We start from the raw sequence: 16,435 nt of genomic DNA, 5'->3' as shown, positions 1-16,435 counted from the left end.
GCACATTTTCCAACCAAGCACAGAATTCCTTGAACCTAGGAAAAGCCTCTGATTTCTGCTTGAGATTGTACACAAAAATATATCTAGAAAATGCATCAATGAGAACCATGAAGTACCTATTTCCACCCAAAGAGGGCGCTAGTGGTCCAACCAAATCTGCATGAACAACCTGGTATGGTTCTGTAGCTTGCCTACTAGACACCTTACCTTTCACAGCCATTTTCACCTTGTTTGCTGCGCATGCTTTGCACTTCATGTGGTACCTGCAGGGTTTAATAGTCATACCTTCAACCAAGGCAGGCATTTTAGATACTGCCTCAAAATGCAAATGACCAAATTTTCGGTGAAAATCATGAATACATTCTGCATGCAATCTTTTGTTAGAACCTGCAATGCAACAAGTGTCATCCTTTTCAACATCATCATAATACAAAACAAACAAACGATCAACATATTCAGCATGCAATACATAATCATTTTTCTTTGTGATGATGCACTTCTTGTTCTTGAAGGACACGTCAATGTTCCGCTCATTCAGCTGTCCAACGCTGAGCAGATTATGTTTGGCGTCTGGCACGTAAAGCACATTCTGTATCGATAAGTCCAAACTGTGAAGAACAACAGTTCCGTAGCCTTTACTGGGAATAGTGTGGTCATCCGCCTGGTGAATTGCACCTTCCTGCGGCGTAAAAGACACAAACAGTCTCTTATCGTTGCACATGTGGTGGGTTGCCGCTGAATCAACAACGAAGAAAGATCTAGACGTCTTCTGGACCTCTGCAACCTTTGGAGTGAAGCGTGAAACCATAGCCTTGTGCTGCGTTGTCCTAGACACCGGACCTTTGCCTTTGCCTCGGCCTTTTCCACGCGATGAGCTTTTGCTGCGCTGCTCTGTCTTGGCTCTGGGATATCTGCATTCCCTCTTCATATGGCCTAGACGTCCACACGAGTAGCATTTCACTGCCTTCAAAGCTTTGGCGCCATCTGGTGGTTCCACTGCACTATGGGATGACGTCTGTGAAGACTCCCCCTTGCCCATGCAGCTAGCACCCCGGCGATCTGCTTCATTTTGAATCACGGCAGTTACATAGTCCACTGTCAGCTGAGCGGTTGGCTGCACAGCAATCTGGGTTGCAACAGACTCCCAACCTGAACCCAAAGATTGTAGTATCATGAAAGAATACACAGCCTCTGGAAAGTTGAATCCTCTCTGTTGCAGCTCATGTCTCAGATTTTGCATCTCCATCAGATGTAAACGCACATCTCCACCTTCAGCAAGAGCCATATTATGCAGCTTGTTAAAGTAAAACATAGTAGATCCAGCTTCTGTCCTTAAGTGAGCCTCTCTCAAAGCGTCCCAAATTTCTCTGGCTGAGGTCTTATCACGCAATAGACAGAGCTCTTCTGGGGATACTATCAATGTAAGAGTTCCCCTTGCTTTGGAATCTTTAGCTTCCTATGCATCTGTAACTGGAACTGGGGGGGGGTGTCTGTAATCACCTCAAACAAACCCCCTTTCCGCAGAATTGCCTCTGCATACAGAACCCAGTCGGCATAGTTTTTCTTGTTGAGCTTAGGAATCCCACAAGCATCCTGAAGGGCCATCATGACTCTGGCATTAGCCTTCAGCGTCATATATGCTGCTTTAAATCTTGCTGCGTCACTGCTGCAGCTGCTTTATTCCAAAAGCGCACTTAAAAGTTACTTTCGATTTCCCCAGCATAGTGACTTGTGCCTGGGAGCCTTTTGCCTTTCCCGGCAAAACGGCTTTAAAGGTTCAATGTCCAGCCATAAAGCTATAAAGCCATTAACTAGAAGCTGGCAGGCTGCCCGGAGCAGTAGCACATACCTCATCAATCACTTTTACGCGCAGAGCAGATTCCGTTCCGATCTGTCCCTCTGCATTCCGATCCTTTGCCGGCACTCCGATTCGACTTCTGGGCCCATAACCACGTGTTGGTTTAAAGCAGAGTCCCGTGCCCAGCGGAAGGATGAGGAGTACGTGCTGCATACTCTATATTGCTTTATTTACAGTTCAAAGCTGGTATATTACAGAAAGACATCTTGCCTCTGCCGGAGCAGTAAATGCATCCTCTCTCCTCGACAGCTCGGAGAGAATCACACAGTGAAAAACAGGAAACCAGTGTACGTCACATCCAGCCTCCCTTTCCCGTGAGAAACTCAAACAGTACAGACTGTGGAATGTAAACACCTGTCTCGTGACAAGCCCTTTCGCTGCACAGTGAAGGAAAGCAGAAACTAACATCGCCTTCCCTATGCCCAGGATTGACGACATTTTGACCAGGGTGCGGAAGGGAAAGATTTTTACAAAGCTGGACCTAAGGGGGGCGTACAACCTGATACGTATAAGGAAAGGGGATGAATGGAAAACCACCATGTTCACCCCTTTGGGGGCATTTGAATATTTAGTTATGCCATTTGGCCTACAAGCAGGCTTGGCGTGCTTCCAATCGTTTATGAACCACGTACTGGGGCCTTTGCTTTACAAGAATTGTGTGGCCTTCCTAGATGACGTGTTGGTGTATTCTGAGAATGAGGAGCAGCATGTGAGAGACGTAAGAGAAGTGTTGAGCAGGTTGCAAGCCAACCGGCTGTGGGTGAAACTGGAGAAGTGTCAGTTTCATACCAAGGAGGTGGAGTTCCTGGGGTACCGCCTGTCAGACAAGGGATTGGCCATGGATCCCGGCAAGGTCCAGGCAGTGCTGGAATGGAAAACACCCAAAACAAAGAAGGGTGTGCAGAGGTTCCTAGGGTTTGGGAACTTTTATCGTAAGTTCATCCGAAACTTTGCCCACCTGACGGCGCCCATTACGGACTGTCTCAGCAGTAAGAAGAAATTCGTTTGGACTGAGGAGGCGGAGCGAGCATTTGAGGAACTAAAAAGGGCCTTCGCCTCTGAAGAACAACTTCTGCATGTGGATTTACAAAAAAAGATGAGAGTCGAAACTGACGCATCAGACAGAGCTATAGGGGCGGTGCTTCTACAGCCAGGGAAGGAGGAGTCAGAGTGGAGACCGTGTGCCTTTTTTTCGCGCAAGCTGAACAAATCCGAGAGGAACTACACGGTGTACGACCGAGAACTACTTGCCATTCATGAGGCTTTCCGGAGATGGAGGCACCTGCTAATTGGAGCACAACATAAGGTGCAAGTGTGCACTAACCACAAGAACCTAGAGTATTGGAGAACGGCCCGAGTGCTCAACCAACGGCTAGTGAGATGGGCCCAGGAGTTCTCCAAATTTAACTTTGAGATTTGTTACGTGCCAGGCCCAGAGAACATTAGGGCGGACGCTCTCTCATGCAAACCTGAATATTTGGAGGGGGAGGGAGCACCCGAAGAAAGACATGTCATTCCAGAGGACCGCTGGGTGTGTGGGGCGGCATTGGTGGGGCAAAGAGAACTGGTAGAGGTAACAGAGAATGATGAATACGCCCAGGACAAACTCAGGGGTCTCAGGGGGGAGGGAGATAAACCCGGAGGTTTTGAGGAGAGAAACGGGGCGTTGTATTACAAGGGAGCGTTATATGTACCTGAAGGAGAGTTCAGGGGGAAGGTACTCAAGCAGCTGCACGATAGCCCCACAGCGGGGCATTTTGGGCAACACAAAACCATGTGGCTGGTTACCAGGGAATTTTGGTGGCCCAAGGTCAGGGAAGATGTGCGGGAGTATGTGAGAGGTTGTGACCAATTCCAGCGAGCCAAAGGGGAGAGGCGGGCGCCGGCAGGGTTATTAGAACCGCTACCCACACCTGAAAGACCATGGGAAGCAGTGGCAATAGATTTCATGACTGATCTGCCAAGGTCCCGAGGGAAAACAGCCATCATGGTTGTGGTAGACCTGTTAACCAAAATGGCCCACTTTATAGCCTGCTCACATGCTGTCACGGCAGAAGAAACAGCTAAATTGTTTGTAGAAAATGTGTTTAGGTTGCATGGCGCCCCCTTGAGGGTGGTTTCAGACCGAGGGAAACAATTTACTTCCAGGTTCTGGAGGAAGCTCATTAGCTTACTGCATGTAGAGGTCAATTTTTCGACTGCCCGGCATCCTGAAACCAACGGGCAGGCGGAAAGAACCAATGGCATCCTCCAGCAATATCTGAGGTGTTATGTCAATGACAGAGAGAATTATTGGGTGGAGAAGCTGCCGTTGGCAGAATTTGCCTACAACAATGCGGAGAACGTGTCCACAGGGATGAGCCCCTTTTTGGCTAATTACGGGTGCCATCCCAGGGCTTTCCCAGGGGGGGAAGGGGAGAGGTGGAGCGTCCCGGCTGCCGAACAGTTCGTAGAAGAAATGGAAGCGATCCATCGTCAGCTCCAACTTAACTTAGACAGGGCCAAGGAGGAGTATAAGAGGCAGGCAGAAAAAACAGAAGGGAAGGTGATACCATTAGGGTGGGGGACCAGGTGTGGCTGTCAACCCAAGGGTTACCATTCAAAGGGGGTTGTAAGAAGTTAAGACCCAAAAGATTGGGCCCATTTGAAGTCACGCAACAGGTCAACCCAGTGGCTTTCAGACTCCGGTTACCGAACCACATGAAGCTGCACCCAGTTTTCCACAGGTCGTTGCTGTCACCGTATAGAGGGGACAGAGAAGGGAGGTTCACTCGGGGACCAGCAATGGAGGAAAGGGAACACAGCAACCATGTGGCGGAGATCCTCGATTCCAGGTGGAAGGGAGATCAAGTGGAGTATTTGGTAATGTGGGAAGGGGAACCGGAGTCGGAAAACACCTGGGTCATGGCAGAGGATGTCAATGACGAGGTATTAATAGAAACTTTTCATCAGAGGTTCCCACGTAAACCTCAGCCTGTAGCGAGGTTCCAGAGGGAATACTTTGCCACCACAGATGAGGAAGAGGAGTTGGAGGGGTTCACAGATTCCGAGGAGGAGGAGGATTCAGCGACCCGGAACGGCGACCGATGGAGGGAAATGTTTGAGACGTCTGAAGATGAAGAGGATTCTTTTAGGGGTTTTACCTCCTCACCGCCCAGAGGAGAGGGAACGGGAGGGGGTGAAGGGGGTCCTGGAGGGGAGGTGGATGTCAGGGAACTGCCATCGGAGGAACAGGTGGTGGAAGGGCTCACGGAGGCTGGGAGAGACCCAGCAGCTGAAGCAGGAACCAGCAGGGGGAGAGGTGCGTCTCTGAGGGAAAGCGAGCAAGAGGGAGGGCTCAGGGATACGTCCAGCGAGAACAGTGGGGAGGTTTCTGAACCTCCCATAGGGAGACCCACTCCTCGCCGGAAACTGTCACGCCGCGAGTCCAGAAGACGTGTTTCCGTTAAGGAGCTTTTATGCTGGAAGCGATTCCGAAAGCAACCACTGTCGGAATCTGCAAGTGACTAGAGCAGCCATGTCTGAGGGGCTCTGTCACAGACAGAGGTTTGTGGGCTAGAACAAACTCTGAGGGACTACGATTTTACGCACAAGCAGCTCATCATCCCATCACAATAACCTTTCCCAGTCAGCAAACATAATATTATACCCAATGTCCTGTGCCCAATTTATCATGGCTGATTTAACCGTTTCATCTTGCGTGTTCCATTTTAACAGCAAGTTGTACATTTTTGAAAGTACCTTAGTCTTAGATTCTAACAGTTCTGTTTCTAGTTTCGATTTTTCCACCTGGAATCCTATCTTTTTATCCATGTTGAAAACCTCCTTAATCTGAGCATAATGTAACCAATCTCGCACTTTATCCTTTAATTTCTCCAAACTCTGCAATCTCCAAGTATCTCCATCTTTTTCTAGTATTTTCCAATATTTCGGCCATTTGGCCTCCATATTGAGTCTTTTCCGGGCCTTAGCTTCCATTGGTGACAACCACCTTGGGGTCTTGCTTTCTAATAAGTCTTTGTATTTTATCCGGACATTAAACACTGCTTTCCTGACAATATGGTTCTTAAAAGCCTTATGAATTTTAACCTTGTCGTACCACAAATATGCATGCCAACCAAAAGCGTTATTGAATCCTTCCAGATCCAAAACATCAGTATTCTCAAGCAGCAGCCAATCTTTCAACCAGCAGAAAGCTGCTGATTCATAATACAGCCTTAAATCTGGCAGGGCAAACCCCCCTCTTTCCTTAGCATCAGTTAATATTTTAAACTTTATTCTGGGCTTTTTGCCCTGCCAGACAAATTTAGAGATATCTCTCTGCCACTTCCTGAAACACTCCACCTTATCCACAATCTGTAAGGTCTGGAACAAAAATAGCATTTTTGGCAATACATTCATCTTTATAGCAGCAATCTTGACCAACTTTCTAGATCCTTTTTGATTTCTGACCAGCACTTTTCATAGTTGTCTTTAATTAAATTCAGATTCTTGGCTGTCATGTTTACCCCTAGGTATCTCACCTTTTTTACCACATTTAAGTCTGTCTCTTTCTGAAACCTTTCTGATTCTAAAGGAGTCAAATTTTTTTCCAGTACCTTAGTTTTTTGCTTGTTTAATTTGAATCCCGCCACCCGACCAAACTCATGAATCAGTTCTAGAACCCTTTTCGTACTACATTCTGGCTCCTGTAACGTCAAAACCAGGTCATCTGCAAAAGCTTTAAGTTTATACTGTTTGACTCCGACCTGAATTCCTTCAACCAACCGGTCCCCTCTAATCATATTCAGGAGCACCTCCAGGACCGAAATAAATAACAAAGGGGAAATAGGGCAACCTTGCCTTGTTCCTTTTTCAATCTTAAACTCTTCTGTCACCACATTGTTAACTATCAATTTAGCCTTTTGTTCTGAATAAATTGCATCTATGCCATTTTCAAACCCCCGTCCCACTCCCATCCCTTCAAGGTTTTTCTTCATGAACTTCCATGAAATGTTGTCAAAGGCCTTCTCCGCATCTATAAAAATTAACACTGCTTTTGTATTAATGTTTGTTTGCAAGAGTTCCAAAATGTCAATTATATTCCTTGTGTTAGCAAACAAGTGTCTACCTGGGAGAAAGCCTGCCTGATCTTTATGAATCACTTCGTTTAAAACTTTTTAAAATCTATTTGCTAAAATATCTGCAAAAATTTTGTAATCCACATTTAGAAGCGAGATGGGACGGTAGTTCTTGAGCTGTGTCTTTTCAGTTTCCAATTTAGGTATCAATGTGATGAAAGCTTCTTTCCACGATTCCGGTACTCTCTTCCCCTCCATAATCTCATTGCAAACCTCCATTAATGGATGTATCAAGTAATCTTTCAACGTCTTATAATATTTGGAGGTAAGCCCATCTGGCCCTGGAGATTTGCCCAATTGCATATTCTGAATGGCACCTTCAATCTCTTGTTGTGTTATTTTGTAATTCAGGATTGTCCTATTTTCTTGAGACAGTTTTGGTAGTCCATTCCTTCTCAAAAATTGGTTTATCTCAGTTTCGTCTTGCGGCCCTTGAGTATAAAGTTGTTTAAAGTATCTCTGGAAGCACTTTCTAATCTCCACAGGATTCTGGATGTTTTTCCCTTCAATCTCTAGGTTGGTAACCGTGTTTAATTTTTGTCTCTTTTTCAACTGCCATGCTAGCAGTTTTCCACATTTGTTTGCCGATTCAAATGATCTTTGTTTCATTAACTTGATTTTCCACTCCACTTCCTGATTTATCAGTTTGGAGTATTGTGCTTGATAAAGTTTAATTTCTCTCAGAATCTCCTGTGACTTCGGTTTCGATCTTAACTTTTTCTCACATTCCTTAATTTTCTCCAAGATCTTGTCCTTTCTCTCATTCTGTGCTCTTTTCTTTATGGTGTTCTGTTGTATCAGAAACCCCCTCATAACAGCTTTGCTGGCGTCCCAGATTACTTTTTCCCCCACAGTAGTGTTCAAATTTATTTCAAAATAGTCCTTCAAAGTTTTTTGGGTCTTTTTGATAATCTCCTGATCTCTAAACAGGTTGTCATTCATCTTCCATCTAAAGGAGCCGGTTGGAGTTAGTCTCATATCCATCTTTACTGCGTTATGGTCGGAGCAGGTCTTTGGGCAGATTTCCACTTTTCTAGTCTTAGGAGCCAGACCTCTAGTTATCCATATTTGGTCGATTCTTGTCCATGTCAGTTGGGCTTCAGAAAAGAATGTTCCTTCTCTTCCTAGAGGGTTCTTTATCCTCCAAATGTCAATCAAGTCCATATTGTCAGTCAGTTCAAAGAAGGTTTTAGGTAGTCTGCCATCTTTTGTCAAGCTTTGATTTTGTGACTTATCCATGTTCGTAGAGACCACCCCATTCATATCTCCCATCATAATGATGTTGCTATAGTCCAGATAGTCCAGCAATGTCTCATGCAGTTTCTTATAAAATTCTGATTTCCCCTCGTTCGGTGCATAAATTCCCAATATCAAAAGCTTTTCGCCTTGAGTTTGTATTTCAATTGCCAAAATTCTTCCTTGCTCATCTGTGAATAGAAATTTTGGTGATAGGCTCTCCTTTGCATATATCACCACTCCTCTTTTCTTAACTCGGTCCAATGAAATAAATTCTTGGCCTAGTCTCTTATTTATTAACACTTTTCTGTGGAGCCTAGTCACGTGTGTTTCCTGCAAGCAAATAATGTCCAATTGTTCTTTCTTCAATAAATGAAATATTCTTTTCCTTTTTTCCGGGGAATTACAGCCATTAATATTCCAGCTAAGGAGTTGCAGAGACATCCTGGACAAATCTGTTATTCCTTTGGTGGTGGCGTCTCTTTCTTCTGGTCTTCAGGTCCCAAAGGTGTAGGTACAGGTAGTGGCCCAGGCCCTGGGAATCCTTCAATCCCTTTCTGAAGGTCTTCTCCGTAGTCACTCAAAAACTTTTCTTTGTCCTCGGCTGTTTTGATCTTCACCTTCTTCCCTCTAAATGTAAAAGATAATCCTTGAGGAAATTCCCACCTAAAAGCAATTGAATTGCACCTCAGCAGTCTTGCTAGCTCTGTATAGGTGGAACTGAGGTCCAAAAGTTGTTTCGGGATGTCTTTGTAGATTTCTGCTCTCCTACCCTGAATTTCAAGTGATTTTTCGTAGTGTAAACTCAGTATTTTGTCTCTTTCCTCCTTAGATCTCAAGGTAATCAAACAGTCTCTGGGCCTGTCTTTCCTTGCTACTCTTCCAAGTCTGAAGGCAGTCACAATTTTAAAGTCCTTTTCTTCTTCCAGAGGCCAAAACTTAGAAAGTTCTTTTGTCAGGTACTCAATTAGGTTCCCTTGTTCAAGTTCTAAAATTGACCTCAATCTCAAGTTGTTTTCCCGGCTACATAGTTCTATTATAGACAGATAGGCCTGCTGTTCACCAATCTGCTTGTGCAATGGTTTTACCTCCTTCTCTAATGCTTCAGCTTTTTGATTGGCTTCCTCAGCCAATTTGCGATTTTCTGTGGTGGCTTCAAATAGTTTCCCAATTGATTGTGCATTCAGAGCAACTTGATCAGTTAATTTGTTAACACTGGCTGTATTTTGATCAATCTTAGCTGATTGTTCATCCGCTTTCTTGTCCAAACTTCCCAATTTTTCAAAGATTTTGTCTAGTACCGAAGTGAATCCTCCTGCTGCCATACCTTCCAGCGAAGTTTGCTCGGTTTCTTCTTCTTCTGCCCCCAAAATAGCAGGAACAGATGATCTACGCGGCTGTGAAGTTAAGGTCAAAGTTGTTTGTTTAGCTTTCGCTTTAGCCGCTCTTGTTTTCCCAGTGCCACTCATTCCAATTCTGTCTACGTGCCAAGGTCAAACTGTGTATGGTCTCATGGGAACCCACAAGCCCAGAGAGTAAACAACAAGATAAGAAGGAAAGAAAGCAAAAGCAAGTCACCAGCAGTTGTAAATCCAAAGTCCTCTAGGGGGAGTTCAAAAGTATCTTGAGGGAAGAAGCAAAGTTGTTGAATAAATAATTTTTAACTCCAGTTAATTCCAAAGTTTCAGAACTTTTAAAACTTTTAAAACAATGTCCAAACAGCCACCAGTTCCCCAAAGACCTTCAGCTCTCTTGTAGTTAGCAGAGTTAGTCTTTAAAGTAGAACAATGTTTCTGAAAAGTGCCAGAAACAGTGTCTCAATGTAGCAGTTCCAATAACACTCAATTGTAGCAGTTCAATGTAACAGAGCATCAAAGTCCGCAATCTGACATTTCTATCAATCTGGCAGTCCGACTGCCTGGGTTTCTTAATAAAATTGTATTTCCAAAGGGAGAGGTAAAACACAGTCCATAACCGAAAAAAATTAAATCCTTAATCTCAATAAAAACAGCTCCAGTAATGCATGGATTAATAGCTTTTAGCGCCTCTCAAAGGCTCCAGACATCAAAGTCTTTTGCTTTAGATCTTAAGCAGAAACGGAAGACGGACTTCCTGGTTGCGTCTCCCGTTTTTAGCCGAATTTCAAATCAATTTAGTCTCTAATTCCTTGAATCTTTCTTACTCACGGGTTGTTGCTTATCAAGTCGAATGTTCCCAGGAAAAAAGGTCAGCGCTCACCAACAGCAGCTATGCGGCTTCACTCCACGGAAAGAGTGATCGACTCACAGCACCGCGCCAGCCCTTCCACGGTCCGGAACCCCTTACGGGGTCCCTTCTTCGTTTCGGGGGCGCTTCTGGTGCCCGCCGAGTCCCACGACCACAGGCTTTCGCTGCCTGTGGGTTTCTAATGTGGGTCTCCGCTTCGCCGTAGCGGACGACCCGTTTCCGCGGAGCTTCCTCTTCACAGTGCGAAGAGGACCGCCATTGCCGTTCGCACCGCCTCCGGAAGTCCCAGAGTTCGGATTCCAGCTCAGTGGGCGGCGCTGCTGCTGATGTCAGTGACAGTGATGACACAGCAGACTACAAGAGCGCAAAGGCCTCAGTCAGACCATCTGATGCGTCTGACAATGAACTGGAAGAAACACTGTTCACCATTGGTCACTTTTCTCCTAAGAAAGAGGAGATGAGTCCAGAACACTTGCGTCTAGTACGCAGATCTGAAAGAGCCACAAAGGGCAGACCTCCAAAGACATTTGCTGATGAGTTTGCTAAGACAGCAACTGCTGTTCTTAGTAGCTCAGAGAAGGTATGGGAACCTTCAAGCTTCAAAGAGGTTCAGGAGTTAACCTCTAAAGATGCTGAGCCTTGGCTTAATGCCATGAAGGCTGAAGTTGATTCCTTGAATAGGAATCAAACTTGGGAACTGGTACTGGTAGTCCCAGGAATGAGACTGGTTGGCAGCAAATGGGTCTTCAAGGCCAAGACAGACCAGAATAGCAAGGTTGTCAGACACAAAGCCAGATTGGTTGCCAGAGGTTTTTCACAGGTACCAGGACAGGATTACCACGAGACCTATTCACCCACAGTCAAATATGAGAGCATTCGGCTGATGCTCAAGATCGCTGCTGAGGAGAAACTGCATGTTTCCCATCATGACATTAATACAGCTTTTTTGTACGGGATTTTGGGGGAGGAGCTGTTTATGCTTCCACCTGATGGGATGCAGATACAGAAGGGAATGGTCTGTAAACAGCGGAAATCCTTATATGGTCTCAAGCAGAGTGCCAGGTGTTGGAACACAAAGCTCACTGAGACATTGCTTTCTGTAGGTTTTCACCAGGGCAAAGCTGATCCATGTGTGTTTGTCAAGGAGGAGGGGCAAAACAAACTGTATTGTTTATGTTTTGTTGATGATCTTCTGATGTTTTGGAAGAATCAGGCTTTTTATCAAAGCACACTAGCTCAGCTGAAGGAGCACTTTGGCATGAAGGATCTTGGTGAGGTATCCAACTATCTTTCTCTGCAGGTGGAGAGGGACCAAGCAGGTAATTTTCTGGTACACCAAACACAGAAAATTGCTGATGTATTAACCAGGTTGAATTTGGTTGATGCAAACCCAGCAGACACACCGATGGTGGCAGGTTACCAGGTAGACAGTACTGCTGAAGTGTTTTCTGACACTACGCTGTACAGATGCATTCCAGGCAAGTTGAATTTCATTGCTAGATGTTCAAGACCCGACATAGCTGTAAGCACTAACCTGCTTAGCAGACATGCTAACAATCCTACTGTTCAGGATTGGAAAGCTCTGAAGCGCATAGCCCGCTATTTGAAAGGGACCTTGCACTACAGGCTGAGGTTCACCAGTCAGAAGACTGGAGGTCTTGAAATCTTTGCAGATGCAAGTTTTGGAAGTGACACCACGGATGGTACTAGCACTTCTGGAGTATGCTACATGTACAACCACTGCCTGTTTGACTGGTTGTGCAGGAAGCAGACGACAGTAAGCCTAAGTTCCTGTGAAGCAGAACTCAATGCTCTGTCATTTTCACTCATGGATTGTGAATGGTTGATGCAACTGTTTAAGGACATCAGAGTTTCTGTGAAATGTCCTGTACAAGTGTATCAAGACAATAGATCGTGTTTGGCTTTGCTGAACTCAGAGAGTTGCAAGCAAAGAACCAAGTACTTGCAGATTAAGCTACATGCCAGGAAATGAAATTCCTGCTGATCTGTTGTCTAAGGTTGTTAACAGAGAACAACTTAAGGTTTACGTACAAAGGTTGCAATTGGGTTGAACCACAGGTACTACAGGTTACATGGAAAGGGGGAGGATGTTAGGATATTTCCGTTCCACCTTAAAAGGGAGCAGGATGTTTGTGTCACAGCCTGCGTATTTCCTGTTTTCACAGGATGTTTCTGTTGTGTCTTTTGCTTTCGTTTTCTCACTCTCTGTGTCTGGAGACACTGACGCAGGCAGTCATGTCTTTCTTTGTTCTGATCAACGCTGAATAAAACTTGTAAATAATGCTCTCCTGAGTGCGACTTTTGCTGTGCATTATCTGCTGATAGAGTGTGCATGAGCTCTAGAATGTGGCAAGATATTTTCTAGAAACTCATGTCGCTAATTGCTGATACTGCGTGCCTACGGGAGATCGATGGATCGTCCGGCAGACGGCTTGGGGCCATGATGGACTTTGTCTCCCTGGCAGTATCCCAATTGTTGGAAAGATATCAAAAGACAGCTGGAGACATGGACAAGGTTAAATTTATCATTCCTGGGCCGTATTTCGGTAATTAAAATGATAGTTTTACCGAAGCTACTCTTTCTATTCCAAACGATTCCAATTACAGGAAAGACCAGCAGTATCAACAAGTGGCAAAAAGAAATTTCTAAATTTTTCTATGCATTACTGGAGCTGTTTTTTTTTTATTGAGATTAAGGATTTAACTCTTTTGGCTATGGACTGTGTTTTACCTCTCCCTTTGGAATTACAAATTCACTAAGAAACCCAGGCAGTCGGACTGCCAGATTGATAGAACTGTCAGACTGCGGACTTTGCTATTTTGTTAGTTTGAACTGTTACATTTGAGTGCTATTGAACTGTTATATTGAGACATTGTTTCTGGCACTTTTCAGAGACATTGTTATACTTTTAAGATCAACTCTGCTAACTACAAGAGAGCTGAAGTTCATCTGGAATTTGTGGCTGTTTGGACTTTGTTTTAAAAGTTTTGAAACTTTGGAATTAACCTGAGTTAAAAACTATTTAATTAACAATTTTACTTCTTTTTTTTTTATAAAATTTTTATTTGGTTTTCTGCTTTTATAAAGACAAAACATACACAAAGAAAAAACAAAAGACAAAAACATGTATAAAATCAGCAAATCCCCATTTCATAGCCTTGTTCCCTGACTTCCCCCCACCCCCCCTCATGCATCCCAGTTTCAAGATTATGTCAGCAAGTTGATATTTCTCCTCTTAACAATCTTATTCATCTTATTTCCTTTTTTATAATAAAAATTAATTTTCATAAGTTGGACTTAAGTTCTCTTCCATCGATTTTCATTTTATCTTAATTAAAAGTCATCTTAACCAAACCTAAAAGTCTTAAGAGTTTTTAAGAGTCTCTTCTTCCCTCCCTCCCATCCCCGGTTTTTGTCCCTTCCCAATAAAAATCCAAATTCGAAGTTCTCAGCCTGGGTTCCTCACGTCCGAGGCTTTCAAATCTATTTCCGTTCCTCTCCGCCTGTCCTGTTGGTAGTCCTTTATAGCAGTCGTCAGATCTGGGAAAAGTTCTTTCACCATCAAAGTATGTCCTCTTCCGACAAGAAGATTCAAAGGTAGCTGCTGAAGTATTTCCACAAAGTCTATCTCTTCCAAGTCTAAGTCCAAACGGAGGCCCCAATCATATTTCTTTATTTTAAATTCCTGTACTCCATTTTGTCTTGGGGCCTCCTCCTTCTTCTTCTGTATCTCTCGCAGACTTGTGGTGGATATGTTCCAAGCGTCTCCTTGCTTGTATTCCACAGATGTCAACTTTTGGTTGTTGCTTCCCAGGATTACTTCTTCTTTTTCTTGTTGTTTAGTCTCTTCCAGCTCTGTAGATATTGTTTCCCAATCAGCTGTGGATTCTTTCTCATTAAGGTCCTCAATACAAAGAGCAGAGTTGCCTGTTCCCAAGGTCATAGTCTCAAGTTGTTTGTTCATGGCCAAGCTCTGCTCCTGTAAGATTCCCACCAATTGAAACATCCTTTCGATTTCCACTAGTAACTTTCCTTCCACAGCCATTGTATCCATTGTAGTTTCACAGAGTTCCCCCTAGGGGGAATCTGGTTACTTATTTGCCTTTTCACCAACAATCCTTTAACTGATTATTATTACTTTGTTTCCAACAGTTTCAGCTCAATTATGACTCGTCTTAATCCATAGGAATCTTGAATGGCAATTTCTCACTTTAAACCGCCCGTTTGGCAGCTTTAACAGCTGTCAAACTCCGCAGCTCTAACGCAGGCACAAAGGCAGGACGTTCCCCAGCCCGGGAGGGGGGGTTGTTTAAAACAAAAGGAAGGTTTCCAAAACTCCACTCTCCTGCACAAAATTTCCTTTAGTAAAATCTTGAAAGTTAGTGTCCTTCTTAACTCACCCCGCCAAGGGTAGGCTCTCCAGCTTATCTCTTGTGTCGTTGCTTAGATGGTCTGCAAGAGGGGGGGTGCGGACTTCCTTTTAGCACACCCCCCGGTCGTCTCCAATTGAAGGTAAAATTTTTATAAAGTCCCAATCCGTCTTACTCACGGGTGATTCTTTCAGTCCAAATTTTCAAGGAAGGAAGTCAGCGCTCTCCGGTCATGGCTCGCGGCTTCGCTCCACCGAGGTAGCGATCGACTCTCAGTGCCACGCCACCCCCGTATCCCCTCCACAGCCTTAAAAAAGGCTCTTTGCGAATCAGGGGGGGCGCTTAAGGCACCCGCCGAGTCTTCAGTCCGCAGGCTTCCGCGCCTGCGGTTTTTAAGGGTCCCCGTGTCGCCGGCGCGGCAAAGACCCATCCTCAGTGGAGCCGATTCCCTCCGGAGCTCGGAGGGAATCCGCCATTTCCAGATCGCGTCAACCCGGAAGTCCAAACAATTTTACTTCTTCCCTCAAGATACATCTGAACTCCCCCTAGTGGATTTTGGATTTACAACTGTTTGGGACTTGCTCCTTCTTTCCTTTCCTCCTATCTTATTGTTTATTCTCTGGACTTGTGGATTCCCATGGGACTATACACGGTTTGACCTTGGCACGTAGACAGGAGTGGAATGAGTGGCTTTGGGAAAACAAGATCGGCTAAAGCTAAAGCTAAACAATTAACGAAAACAACTTTGAATCCACAGCCGCGCAGATCATCTGTTCCTGCTATTTTGGTGGCACAAGAGGAAGAAACTGAGCAGACCTTGCTAGAAGGTATGGCTGCAGGAGGATCTGCCTCAGTATTAGATAAAATTTTGGAAAAATTGGAAAGTTTGGACAAAAAGGCAGATGAGCATTCAGCTAAGATTGATCAAACTACAGCCAGTGTTAATAAACTAACTGAACAAGTTGCTCAGCACGCACAAGCAATTGGGAACCTTTTTGAAGCCACCACTGAAAATCGTAAACTGGCTGAGGAAGCTAACCAAAAAGCTGAAGCATTAAAGGAAGAAGTAAAACCATTGCACAAGCAGATTGGTGAACAGCAGGCCTACCTGTCTATGATTGAACTACGAAATAGGGAAAACAACCTTAGACTGAGGGCAATTCCAGAACTTGAACAAGGGGACTTAATTGACTATTTGACAAAAGAATTCTCCAAGTTCTGGCCTTTAGAGGAAGATAAGGATTTTAAAATTGTGAGTGCCTTCAGACTGGGAAGAGTAGCAAGGAAAGATAGACCCAGAGATTGCTTGATTATTTTGAGATCCAAGCAAGAAAGAGACAAAATATTAAGCCTACATTACGAAAAGTCACTTGTAATTCAAGATAGGAGAGCAGAAATCTACAAAGACATCCCGAAACAACTTTTGGACCTTAGATCTACCTATACAGAGTTAGCAAGACTGCTGAGGAGCAATTCAATTGCTTTTAGGTGGGAATTTCCTCAAGGACTATCCTTTACTTTCAGAGGGAAGAAAGTGAAAATTAAAACAGCTGAGGATCAAGAAAAGTTTTTGAACGACCACGGAGAAGACCTTCAGAAAGGG

At 44.4% G+C, this 16,435-nt stretch overlaps 1 long non-coding RNA gene across 1 annotated transcript in view; it reads right to left on the bottom strand.

Moving 5' to 3' along the window:
* Positions 1-2,023: 2,023 nt before the first annotated feature.
* Positions 2,024-16,435, bottom strand: part of LOC310697740 — an 873,530-nt gene continuing 859,118 nt past the window's right edge. The window contains exon 2 of the long non-coding RNA XR_014521182.1: positions 2,024-2,229. This is a non-coding gene — a long non-coding RNA (uncharacterized lncRNA). The remainder of the gene's footprint in view (positions 2,230-16,435) is intronic.

Source organism: Podarcis liolepis (genome assembly GCF_965112155.1).
Source record: "Podarcis liolepis genome assembly, chromosome: W".
Taxonomy (NCBI): Eukaryota; Metazoa; Chordata; class Lepidosauria; order Squamata; family Lacertidae; genus Podarcis; species Podarcis liolepis.
Note: the sequence above shows the minus strand (reverse complement) of the source record. Positions and strands in the feature narration are given on the sequence as shown.